At 43.0% G+C, this 11,870-nt stretch overlaps 1 protein-coding gene across 2 annotated transcripts in view; it reads left to right on the plus strand.

The window, feature by feature from the left end:
* The window catches only part of GALNT15 (polypeptide N-acetylgalactosaminyltransferase 15), a 109,940-nt gene that overhangs the window by 61,586 nt on the left and 36,484 nt on the right, over nucleotides 1-11,870 (plus strand). The gene's annotated exons all lie outside the window — the stretch shown is intronic.

Below are 11,870 nucleotides of genomic sequence, written 5' to 3' on the forward strand. Positions count from 1 at the left end.
CTAGTGAAAAGGTAAGCGTTATCAAGTGTTCATATGTGGAATTACAAACCTTTAGAAAGTGTTTGTGACCACAAGGTCTGTTTTGCAGAGGCAGTGTTGGCACCCAGATCTATGCAATGCTGAGCATTATTCTACAACTATTCTAAGACACAATATAGAAAGAATCACTAAAATAAGTAAAGAGAAATGACAGTCCATCCTTACTTGAAGACAAGAAGGTCAGTCAACCCGGAAAATTGCTAGAATCTTGAACGTATCCTCAAGTGCACAAATGAAAACCATCAATTGCTTGATGAAACTGGCTCTCATGAGGACCGCCACAGGGAAGGAAGACCAAGAATAACCTCTGCTGGGGGATAAGTTAATCAGAATTACCATCTCCAGAAACTGAAAATTGACAGCACTTCAGATAACAGCCCTCATAAGTGATGCACAGGCATCAAGTAGCAAGCGCATCTCAACATCAACTGCTCACGGGAAACTGTGAGAAGCAGGTCTTTATGATCGAATTGATGCAAAAAAAAGCCACTACTGAGGACTATGAACAAGAAGAGGAAACGTATTATTTGGGACAGAAACACAAGAACTGGAGAACAGATCATTAGAAATGTGTACTGCAGTCTGTTGAATCAAATTTTGAGATTTTTGGTACTAACTGCCATGTCTTTTTGAGACATAAAAGAAGTGAGTGGATGATTTCTATGCGTGTGGTGCCCACCATGAAGCATGGAGAATAACTTGTGATGGTCTTGGGGTACTTTGCTGGTGACACTGATGGTGATTTATTACAGATTCAAGGCACGCTAAAATAGCATGGCCACGACAACATTCTGCAATGGCATGTCATCCATCTGGTTTGTACTTATTACAATTGTTAGTGTTACAACAGGACAATGACTCAAAACACACCTATAGTCTATGTGACCAAGAAGGTGGAGATAAAGTGCTGCATCAGATGACATGGCTTCCACAATCACCCAACCTCAGAGATAATTTGGGATAAGTTAGACGATAGAGTGAAGGCAAAGCAGCCAACAAGTGCTCAGCATCTCTAGGAACTCTTTTAAGACTGTTGAAAGTTATTCCAGATGACAACCTAATGAAGATGCTTGAGAGAATGCCAAGGGATGTAAAGCTGTCATCAGAGTAAAAGGAAGGTACTTTCCGGAATCTAAGGTTTAACTCATATTCTGATTTCATACTCATTTCTTTACTCCTCATTTCCATATTTATTCATTTGTGGTTTTGCTGCCTTCAGTCTGAATCTGCTTTGACCAATAGTGTGGAATATCACATCTATACCAGACCTGGACCTACATCTTTCAGCTTGATTCGCATGGCTACAAGCGTTGTAGAATCAGTGTTAACAACTTGAACAAATTCCGTTTCAGAATTTTTTAAATAATGTGAACTCCACGACTGAAGGAATGTCTTTAATCCATAAAATCTTAAATAGTCCACTAGAGGAGGGGAAATTGCTGTATATGCTTAAGTGGGAAACGGATCTAGATATATCATTACCAATTCAGAATTGGCATAATGCGATTGCCTGGATACAAAAAACATCAACATGTATTAATCATCTTGAACAGTGGAAGAAGATCCATATGAGATGGTGTCTCTTTCCGCCTAAATTAGCACATTGTAGACCGAGTTATTCTGATAAATGTTGGACGGAGTGTCTGCAAGTTGGCACATTACGCCATGTATGGTGGTTTTGTCCTAAGATAGCACCCTTTTGGTCTTTGGTTTTTGGGTTGATCTCTTGTCTAATAGGGGTTCAGTTAGTACCGAATCCAGCTCTAGCAGTGTTGAATATTGGAATAGATATAATTCTGATGGATGGTAATACATATTTTAATTTCGGCCAGACAATGCATAGCACTGAAATGGAAATCTCCTCTAATTCCTACGATGGGAGATCTGATTGGAAAAATTAACACCTATTATCATTATGAATATATGCTAGCATTTTCGCAACAAAATAGAAAATGATGGATAAATGGAAATTGTGGACTCTCTCCCCGTGGGCCATTCCTATTAACACATGATGATTTAAGTAAATTTATGTTGTTTCGTAATGTTATATGTTGTGTTAAATGTTGTACACCTTTTATGATTTTGATATATTTATTTTATTCTTTCTGAAAAAGGGAGTGTAATTGTGTGTTTATGTTTTATGTATACCTAATGGTGATGTATTTAACTCTTGATGTTGTAAAAGTTGGAAAAAATGAATAAAGAATAAGGATAAAAGAGAGAAAAAAAGAGAAAAAAAAACAACTTTTTGTAAACAGATCGCAGAGCAAAGGACAAGGAAATTTTGTTTAAAAAAGAGAGTTATTCCCTGAATGCACTATTAAGCAGTTTGGGACAAAAAGAATATTGTGGTACCAGTATGTTGCAAGTAATTGTTGATGAATGGCTACATGGTGTTTCACTGTGCCTGCCACTAGTCTATGTGAATGCTCATACACAAATTTGTGAGTCTTGATCAGTGCTATTAGCTGATGAGGGTCTCTGACAGCTAATATGTACTCTAGTAACCAACTGTGCCACAATAATATCAGCCCCAGAATATCAGAAAAAGAGTTCTATTAAAAAATGCAGAAATATCCTCAGTGCAGTATATGTAGATGTAACGACCGGAACGCCGGTCGAATGTGTATGAGAGATACGGCGCTGCTATGAAGGACTCCGACCTCGTATAGTGGCAAATAACTTTCTTTATACTGGTCACACAAATGACAGGGTTAAACGATTCTAAAAAATATGGGCCACAACAGCCACTAACACAAGATACAAGTTATGCAGCCCGAGAGAGCCCAAGTGCCAATCACACGGCAATGAGCCAAACTACCCCTGGGCTATGCCGCTCCCACCCTTATTCAGTACAGGGCCTACCCAGGATGTTACTACGGACGTGGCACGTGGTCCTCCCCGGAATATAACCTTACACCCCCCTCCCACACTAATACAAAGGGATCTGGGTACCCTTGTTTTCCCCTTAGAGAACACTCATATATATATTTAGCCAATGCGTTACCTATACAGTGTACAGTTTCTCTTCTTACAAGAGCAAAGAGAAATCTCTCAGACTTAATACATATACAAACAGTTAACAGACTAAACCTTTTATTAGATCCTGATCTCTGGCCACAGGGTTTGATCAGCTTCTCCTTCTCACCAAGCTCTTCAGCACATCCAGGTGTAAGCAGGAATTAGAATCAATCTCAGTCTCAAAGTGTAGTTCACAACAGGGCTCCTTTGTAGTATCCACGTACACAGAGTCTTAGTATATCAGATCACTCACAATCTCTGGATCAAGCCTGATCAGTCCATCAGCAGTGATATACACCAGGCAGTTCTCAGCACTACTGGAATCACTAAATAGCTTTCCCTAACTGACTACACAGTTGGTGACTGGTCACATATCTGTGTTACTCACAGGGCACAGCTTCTTCTTGGACACACTGTCTGGATGCAGTCTGTACAAGCTCCCAAACGTCCCCCTGGGCATCAGACACGTCTCGTCTCCTCAGAGGACTTCCTGGTTCTGTGTTTCCCAGGCTTTTTTATAGTTCCCCGGGCTTTTTCTTTACTTGTTTCTTGCTGACCCCTAATGGCCAGACTAAGTCATTGCAGGAGAAATTTATACTGTCAGTAATATGAACTCATTACTAAAAAGACAAGTCAACATGTTACATACCTATCCCTGGTTTCCCAGTAGATCTAAACTAAAGCATTACAAACCTATAGTAGAATCCATACTGTCCATACTAATAGTTTCGTCTATGTTTCCGTTTCATCCTATTTTCAATTCTTCTTCTGAAGTTAAGTTCCTTTGTAAATAAACGGCATTACTTAATTAGATTGACCCCAAGTCACAGCATGGATTATATTCTAGAGCAGGGGTCAGGAACCTTTTTGGCTGAGAGAGCCATGAACACTACATATTTTAAAATGTAATTCGGTGAGAGCCATACAATATTTTTAAAACTAAATACAAGTAAATGTGTGCATTTTATGCAAGACCAACACTTTTAAAGTACAATAAGTCTCTGAATTCTCTTTAATAACGTTGTTATGCTGTTGCTAACCAATGATAAATAAAGTACTTCTTACCAATGTGACTTATGGTCCTGCATGGTTTTGCTGATGGCTTTGTAGTCTGGTTGATACGTGGTGAGGTTGAGCTTCATGCAGGCGTTGAGACATCCATCCGTTAAACGTGATCGTAGGTTGGTCTTAATGTTCTTTATATTTGAGAAAGACTGCTTGTTAGAACCTTGCTGTTAGGTTTTTTTTTCCTTTGCTGGTCACATGACCTTGTTGGCCTATTTAATCCTGCTCCACCCTTCTGGCTTTGCTGGACTTCATTGTATATCTACTTTCTAGCTAGCCTGTGCTCTGTATCTAACTCTGTTAGTTTGCTTGGTCTACTGACCTCTATGTTCTATATATTTTGTTTGTTCGTCTGTCTGCTACTATTTCTGTTAGGAGGTGTCCCATATTCCTCCCAGTCCTTAGTACTTGTAGGGATTCCCTCCCCACATCTATAGGTCTCCGTACAGACTAGCTTAGGACTTTAGCAGGTCTGATCGCAGGATCAGGTCCCCTGTTACATCGTAGGGATTAAGCTGAGTTCTATCGTAGGGACAGATCTCCTCTCTTTCCTTAGCTCTGGTAGCAGAACATAACAGTAAGTCCAGCCAGCAAATTCTCTAAGGAAAGATTTTTCTGTTCCATCATGGTGTCGGTTCAGGATTTGGTTCATCGCCTGCAGGGACTCTCTCTGGAGGTGGCCGAGCTCCGTCAGCACGTGAGTAACTGTCCTGGAGCACATTTCTTGGAGCCTAAGGTATGTTTGCCGGATTTATTTTTTGGTGAACACCGAGAATTTTTTTCATTTAAAAATGCTTGCTTATTGTATTTTCGTTTGAGACCTAAGTCCTCTGGGGATGAATCCCAGCGCGTAGGGTTCATAATGTCACTTTTGCGCAAAGAGCCTCAGGAGTGGGCCTTTTCTTTGCAACCTAGTGATTCATGCTTCAGATCAGTGGATAGTTTTTTTTCTGCTTTGGGACTATTATATGATGATCCTGACCGTGTCGCATCAGCTGAGACTGAGTTGAGACGTTTAAAACAAGGATCAGGTAATGTTGAAAAATATTGTACTCATTTCCGTCGTTGGTCGACTCAAACAGGGTGGAACGATTCTGCTCTGAAAAGTCTATTTCTTGCTGGGCTCAGTGAAAGGGTTAAAGACCTGCTAATTGCTTATCCTACACCTGAGGATTTGCAACAGGCTATGCAATTAGCTATACGGGTGGATAGAAGACTGCGTGCTAGGGTTAATGAGAGCAAATCCTCTGCTATGTCAGTTTCTGGTTATGATAATGTGTGTACTAACAGTGGTGAACCGATGGAGATTGGATCGGTGGCACCTCGCTCTCAAGAAAAAGACCGTCGTTTTTCGGAAGGCTTGTGTTTCTATTGCGGAAAATCTGGTCATTTGATTAAAGGCTGTGAGCTTCGTATGAAGAAAGAAAAAAAAATGGTCAGTCACGCCCGTATTGCCTGTTTAAATTCCAAGGGTATATTTTTAGCTGCTTCCACGATTGCTCAGGAAAAATTAATGGAATTTCGGGTGTTTGTTGATTGCGGGTCTACACTGAATGTAATTGATGGGGGATTCGTGGAAAAACTCAATTTAAAACCTGAACCTTTATCATCCCCCATTGCTGTGGTTTCTGTGGATGGCTCCCCTTTGAAGAATATTACTCTCAAGGTCAGTGAATTTCCTCTCACTATTAATGGTGTTCACCATGAGAAATTGGATTTGGTAGTGTTGAATAACTTGCCTTCTCCAGTAATATTGGGTTTGCCCTGGTTAAAATTTCACAATCCTGTACTGGATTGGTCTACCAGTGAAATTAAATCCTGGAGCCATAAATGTTATGACAAGTGTTGTAACGGGCGTATTGCAGCTTTGGATAGGGGAGAATTGCCTGTTCCTATTCAGGATTTTTGGAGAGTTTTTTCTGAGAAAGAATCGCAGGTTTTGCCTCCCCATAGAGACTATGATTGTTCTATTGAATTTGTCCCTGGAGCGACTCTTCCTAAAAGTCGTTTATTTAACCTTACTATTCCTGAGAGGAAGGCTTTGGAGGAATACATACAGACAAGTTTGGCCGCCGGTCACATTAGGCCCTCTAAGTCTCCTGTGGCGGTTGGATTTTTTTTTGTAAAAAAAAAGGACGGCGGTTTACGTCCTTGTCTGGATTTTCGTGAGATTAACAAAATTACGGTACGCAATCCTTACCCACTGCCATTGATTCCTGATCTGTTTAACCAGTTATTGGGGGCCAAGTGGTTCTCTAAAATTGACCTTAAGGGGGCATACAATCTGTTGCGCATGAAGGAGGGTGATGAATGGAAGACTGCTTTTAACACTCCTGTGGGTCATTTTGAGAATCTGGTTATGCCTTTTGGTCTTACTAATGCTCCTGCATTTTTTCAGAATCTGATTAATGACATCCTTAGACCTTTGATCGGTAAAAATGTGGTTGTGTATTTGGATGACATTTTGATTTATTCGCCAGATCTGGAGTCTCATTGGCGGAGCGTGCGTGAGGTATTACAGTTATTAATGGACAATTCGCTTTTTGCTAAGCTGGAGAAATGTGAGTTCGCTGTGCAGAGAATTAGTTTTTTGGGCTACATTATCTCCAGCAAAGGTTTTGAGATGGATCCGGTTAAGGTTCAGGCTGTGCAGGAATGGCCTAGGCCTATTGGTTTGAAATCGATACAGAGGTTTTTGGGTTTCGCCAATTACTATAGAAAATTCATAAAAAATTTTTCTAGTATTGTCAAACCTCTGACTGATCTCACCAGGAAAGGTGCTGATGCGGTTCAGTGGTCTTCTGAGGCCATTGAAGCTTTTGTGTATCTCAAGGAGAGGTTCACCTCTGCTCCCATCCTTATGCAGCCTGATGTTACTAGGCCGTTTTTGGTTGAGGTTGATGCTTCCTCTGTGGGGGTTGGCGCAGTATTGTCTCAGGATAACGGGGATGGATTACATCCCTGTGCCTTTTTTTCAAAAAAATTTTCGGAGACTGAATTGAATTACGATATTGGTAATCGGGAATTATTGGCTATTAAACTCGCATTTGAACACTGGCGCCACTTCTTGGAAGGTGCGGAATTTCCCGTTCAGGTTCTTACGGATCATAAAAATCTGATATATCTTGATGCTGCCAAGCGCCTGAATGCCCGTCAGGCTAGGTGGGCACTGTTTTTCTCGCGGTTTAATTTCTCCGTTACTTACATCCCTGGTACTAAGAATGTTAAGGCGGATGCCATGTCTCGCAGTTTTTCTCCCATAGTCGGTGCTGAGAAAGAGGAAAACATTTTACAAGAAGGTGTTGTGATAGCTGCTTTAGACTCCGTTTTGGAAGATGAGATTCTTAAAGCTCAGGAGAATGCCCCATCTAACACTCCTCATGGGAGGTTGTTTGTGCCTGGGACCTTTAGGAGAGATTTGTTTGTTGAGTGTCACGAATCTCGGTTGGCAGGTCATCCCGGAATCTCTGAGACCAAGAGACTGGTGGGTCGCAGTTTTTGGTGGCCTGGATGGCAGAAGGAAGTCATTAAGTGGGTGCGCCAATGTACTATATGTGCTAGATCTAAGTCCTCACATACTCCTGCTGCAGGGTTGCTTTGTCCTTTGGAGGTCCCCAGTGCTCCTTGGACACATTTGGCTATGGACTTTATAACTGACCTTCCCCCCTCTGAGGGTTTTACTGTCATCTGGGTGGTCGTGGACCGTTTTAGCAAGATGTGTCACTTGGTTCCCTTCGTCAAACTGCCCTGCGCTAAAACTCTCGCTAAGGCCTTTGTCAAGGAAATTGTCAGACTTCATGGCGTTCCTACTGACATTGTTTCTGATAGGGGTCCTCAGTTCGTGGCTCGTTTTTGGCGTGCCTTTTGTGACAGGTTGGGAATTCATTTGTCGTTTTCGTCCGGATATCATCCTGAATCTAATGGCCAGACAGAAAGGAAAAACCAGGATGTTGAGCAGTTCTTGCGTTGTTTTGTGGCAGACAATCAAGAGGGGTGGTCTGAGTTTCTGTCACTTGCCGAATTTGCTCTGAACAATCATACATCTTCTTCTGCTGGTTGTTCGCCTTTTTTTTGTTGTTCTGGGAGACATCCGTCGTTTGGGTCGTTCTCCAAGTTGGGATCTGCCGTGCCTGAGGAGGAGAATTTTTCCGGTGATTTGGAAAGAGTTTGGACGGATGTGCGTGGTAATCTTCAGGAGGCCAACAGAAAATCTAAAGACTACTTTGATAGGAAACGACAGGAGGTTTTGTTCGCTGTTGGTGACATGGTTTGGTTGTCCTCTAGGAATCTGCGGTTGAGGATTCCTTCTAAGAAATTGGGTCCCAAGTTTGTAGGGCCCTTTAAGGTGCTTCAGGTTGTCAACCAATCTGCTGTTAGGTTGGAGGTTCCTACCTCCTGGAGAATTAATCCGGTCTTTCATGTCTCTCTGTTAAAAAAAGCTGTTGTGTCGGATGGTGACGCCTCTGCCTCTGTTCCTCCGGTGGTGGAGGACGGGGAATATGAAATTTCTCGCATCCTTGACTCTAGACGGTATAGAGGTAGTTTGCAGTATCTTGTGGCCTGGAAAGGTTTCGGACCCGAGGATAACTCTTGGGTGAGGTCAGATGATGTTTCCGCGTCCAGACTTATCAGAGCGTTTCACAGGAGATTTCCTGATAAGCCTGGTCCTAGGGGATCCGGAGGATCCTCTTAGAAGGGGGGGTACTGTTAGAACCTTGCTGTTAGGTTTTTTTTTCCTTTGCTGGTCACATGACCTTGTTGGCCTATTTAATCCTGCTCCGCCCTTCTGGCTTTGCTGGACTTCATTGTATATCTACTTTCTAGCTAGCCTGTGCTCTGTATCTAACTCTGTTAGTTTGCTTGGTCTACTGACCTCTATGTTCTATATATTTTGTTTGTTCGTCTGTCTGCTACTATTTCTGTTAGGAGGTGTCCCATATTCCTCCCAGTCCTTAGTACTTGTAGGGATTCCCTCCCCACATCTATAGGTCTCCGTACAGACTAGCTTAGGACTTTAGCAGGTCTGATCGCAGGATCAGGTCCCCTGTTACATCGTAGGGATTAAGCTGAGTTCTATCGTAGGGACAGATCTCCTCTCTTTCCTTAGCTCTGGTAGCAGAACATAACACTGCTCACATGCATACGTGGAGTCAAACATTGTCAGTACAGCAATACTCACACACTGCAGTGTGTGATATGTGATGGGAAGTGCGTTCCAAGTTTTGACAATCAGCTGGTCCGCGGGTTGAAGTTTTTTAATTTCTCGCCACTTGTGTTTGCTCGCCAACTCTGCTTGCTGTCGTGCAAGTCTTTCCAAATCTTCATTTAGTGACTTGAACTTATTCACCCACATGTCCGAGGCCTTCAGGTCAGCAGCTTGTAGCTCAAAATCTCTGACAGAGACACCGGGGATGTAACTCAGGTCGGCGTTGTCCACTGCACACTCGTGTGGATGGGTGATGAACTTAAAAAGACGAGTGCGCTCACGAAATTCTCCAAAGCGCGCTTTGAATGACTGCAGGGGATTATGTGTGAAGCCCACTAGCTGCTCAAGATCAAGATGTTGAGCAGGGTCACTTGCTGTGCATGAATCTTTGAACTCTCCCAGTTATTCAAAGTGTAGTAAACGACCTGTTTCAGTGTCAGTGATGAAGAGTTCTAGCTTGTTTTCAAATGCAAACACTGCTTGCTGAAGGGATAAGACTGTATTTCCAACACCTTGCATTTTCACATTGAGCTGTTCAGTCATGTCCACGAGATAGTAGACCTTCAGGAGCCACTCAGTGTTAGCTAGTTCAGGATGCTCGACGTTTTTCATTTCAAGAAAAGTCCGGATTTCGCTCAGATAAGAAGCGAAACAGCTGAACACCTTCCCTCTTGACAACCAACGCACATTGCTGTGCAGAAGCAGACCAGGATCATTATTCCCAACTTCATCCAGCAGTGTTTTAAACTGGCGATCATTTAAAGCTCGGGCAACATTAAAGTTGACCACCTGAATGACCAGCGACATCACTTCACCAACCTGCTCGCCACACATCTGAGCACAAAGTGCCTCCTGAGGTAGGATGCAGTGATAACTTAGGATAGGTCTCTTTTCATGTTTACGAAGAAGCGCTACGAATCCTGTTTTTCCCCACCATGCACGGAGCATCATCAGTACACACCGAAATAAGTTTATCCATTGGTAGATTTTTTTCTTTAGCGAGCTCAGTGAAAGACTTGAATAAATCCTCCCCTCTTTTTGTCCCTTTCATAGGCAAAACAGCAAGACTTTCCTCACGTAGTGTGTCACCGGCAGCATACCTTGCAATCATGCTGAACTGGAATAAATGGCTTACGTCTGTTGACTCATCCAAAGCGAGAGAAAAGAATGGTGCTGCATTTATGTCTTTCACTTGTGTTGCTTCAATTTGATTTGCCATCATGATGGTACGATTGTGAACAGTAATCAAACGAATAAAAGACAGAGGCATATCTTTTATTCGTTTGATTATCTTGTCTTTATCCGAAAAGTCGTCAAACAGCTCATTGGCAACATCAAGCATGAATGTTTTGGCATACTCGACATCTGTGAATGACTATCCGTTTCTCACAATTGCTAAAGCACCAGCAAAGCTAGCCGAATTCCAATCACCTTGTTGGGTCCAAACACGGAGTTGCTGCTGACTAGCTTTCACTCTGCACAGTAGCTTTTGACATGCTTTCTTCCTGCTGTGCCCGCAGGATATTTCGATGCAAATGTAGTATTGGGTGTGTCGAAGTGCCGCTTTATATTTGACCGTTTCATCGATGCAATTTTATCATTGCATATTAGACACACTGCAAAACCTGCTCTCTTCACAAAGGTGAATTCTTCTGTCCATTCCTGCTGAAATGTACGATACTCTTTTTCTTTTAGCCATTTTCTTCAATAAAAGGGTTTCTGAAATTAGCTAGCTGACTACTTGATTAAAAGGAGGGAAGTTTACTTCCATATGCTGGAGGTGTCCCTGGCTATTTCCATGTGGGGAACAGAGATGGTGTCTTTGCTCTTAAGGGGAAGGGGAAACTGTACCCCCGCAGTACTGTGTATATAGGTAACGAGGGTCCCCCTAATTGACTGGTGGTATGAAGTAAGAGCGTTACCTGTATTCGGGCACTCTCTGATGCGGCTGCTGATTCTTGCCAGTGGAGTTTAAAATGGCGCCGCCGCTTCTGATCCGCACCACAGGAAGCCATCACCCCTATAAGGTGCCCGCTCTCCTGACAGCTAAAGAGGTGCTTGAGCGAGCGGAGCTCAGTTGCTGCTACGCTGGGGTGAGGAGAATGATGGCTGACAGCGCGGGAACTCCCTACACCTGCTGGTGAGCTCGCCTCCGATCTGCGCTTAATGATGACTCACCCCAGAGTAGCAGCAACTGAGCTCCGCTCGCTCAAGCGCCGCTCTAGCTGTCAGGAGAGCGAGCATCTTATATCCCGGGTGATGACTTGGTGCGGATCAGAAGCGATGGCGCCATTTTAAGCTGTCAGTGGCGATGTCAGTGGCAGGTAGAGCGGTAACTCGTCTGGGAGCCAGATGCAGCCTTCAAAAGAGCCACATTTGGCTCGCGAGCCATAGGTTCCCGACCCCTGTTCTCGAGTTAGGGTATTTTCACACACAGGGGTTTTTAGTACCTGTGCTATCTGTTACTTTTACAAATAGATAAAGGACCCATTGCAATCAATTTGCCTTTTCACGTGTCTTTCTTTTGCAAACTGTCCAC

The sequence above is a fragment of the Phyllobates terribilis genome, unplaced genomic scaffold (assembly GCF_046119375.1).
Source record: "Phyllobates terribilis strain yellow unplaced genomic scaffold, ASM4611937v1 Scaffold_4__5_contigs__length_816908805, whole genome shotgun sequence".
NCBI lineage: Eukaryota > Metazoa > Chordata > Amphibia > Anura > Dendrobatidae > Phyllobates > Phyllobates terribilis.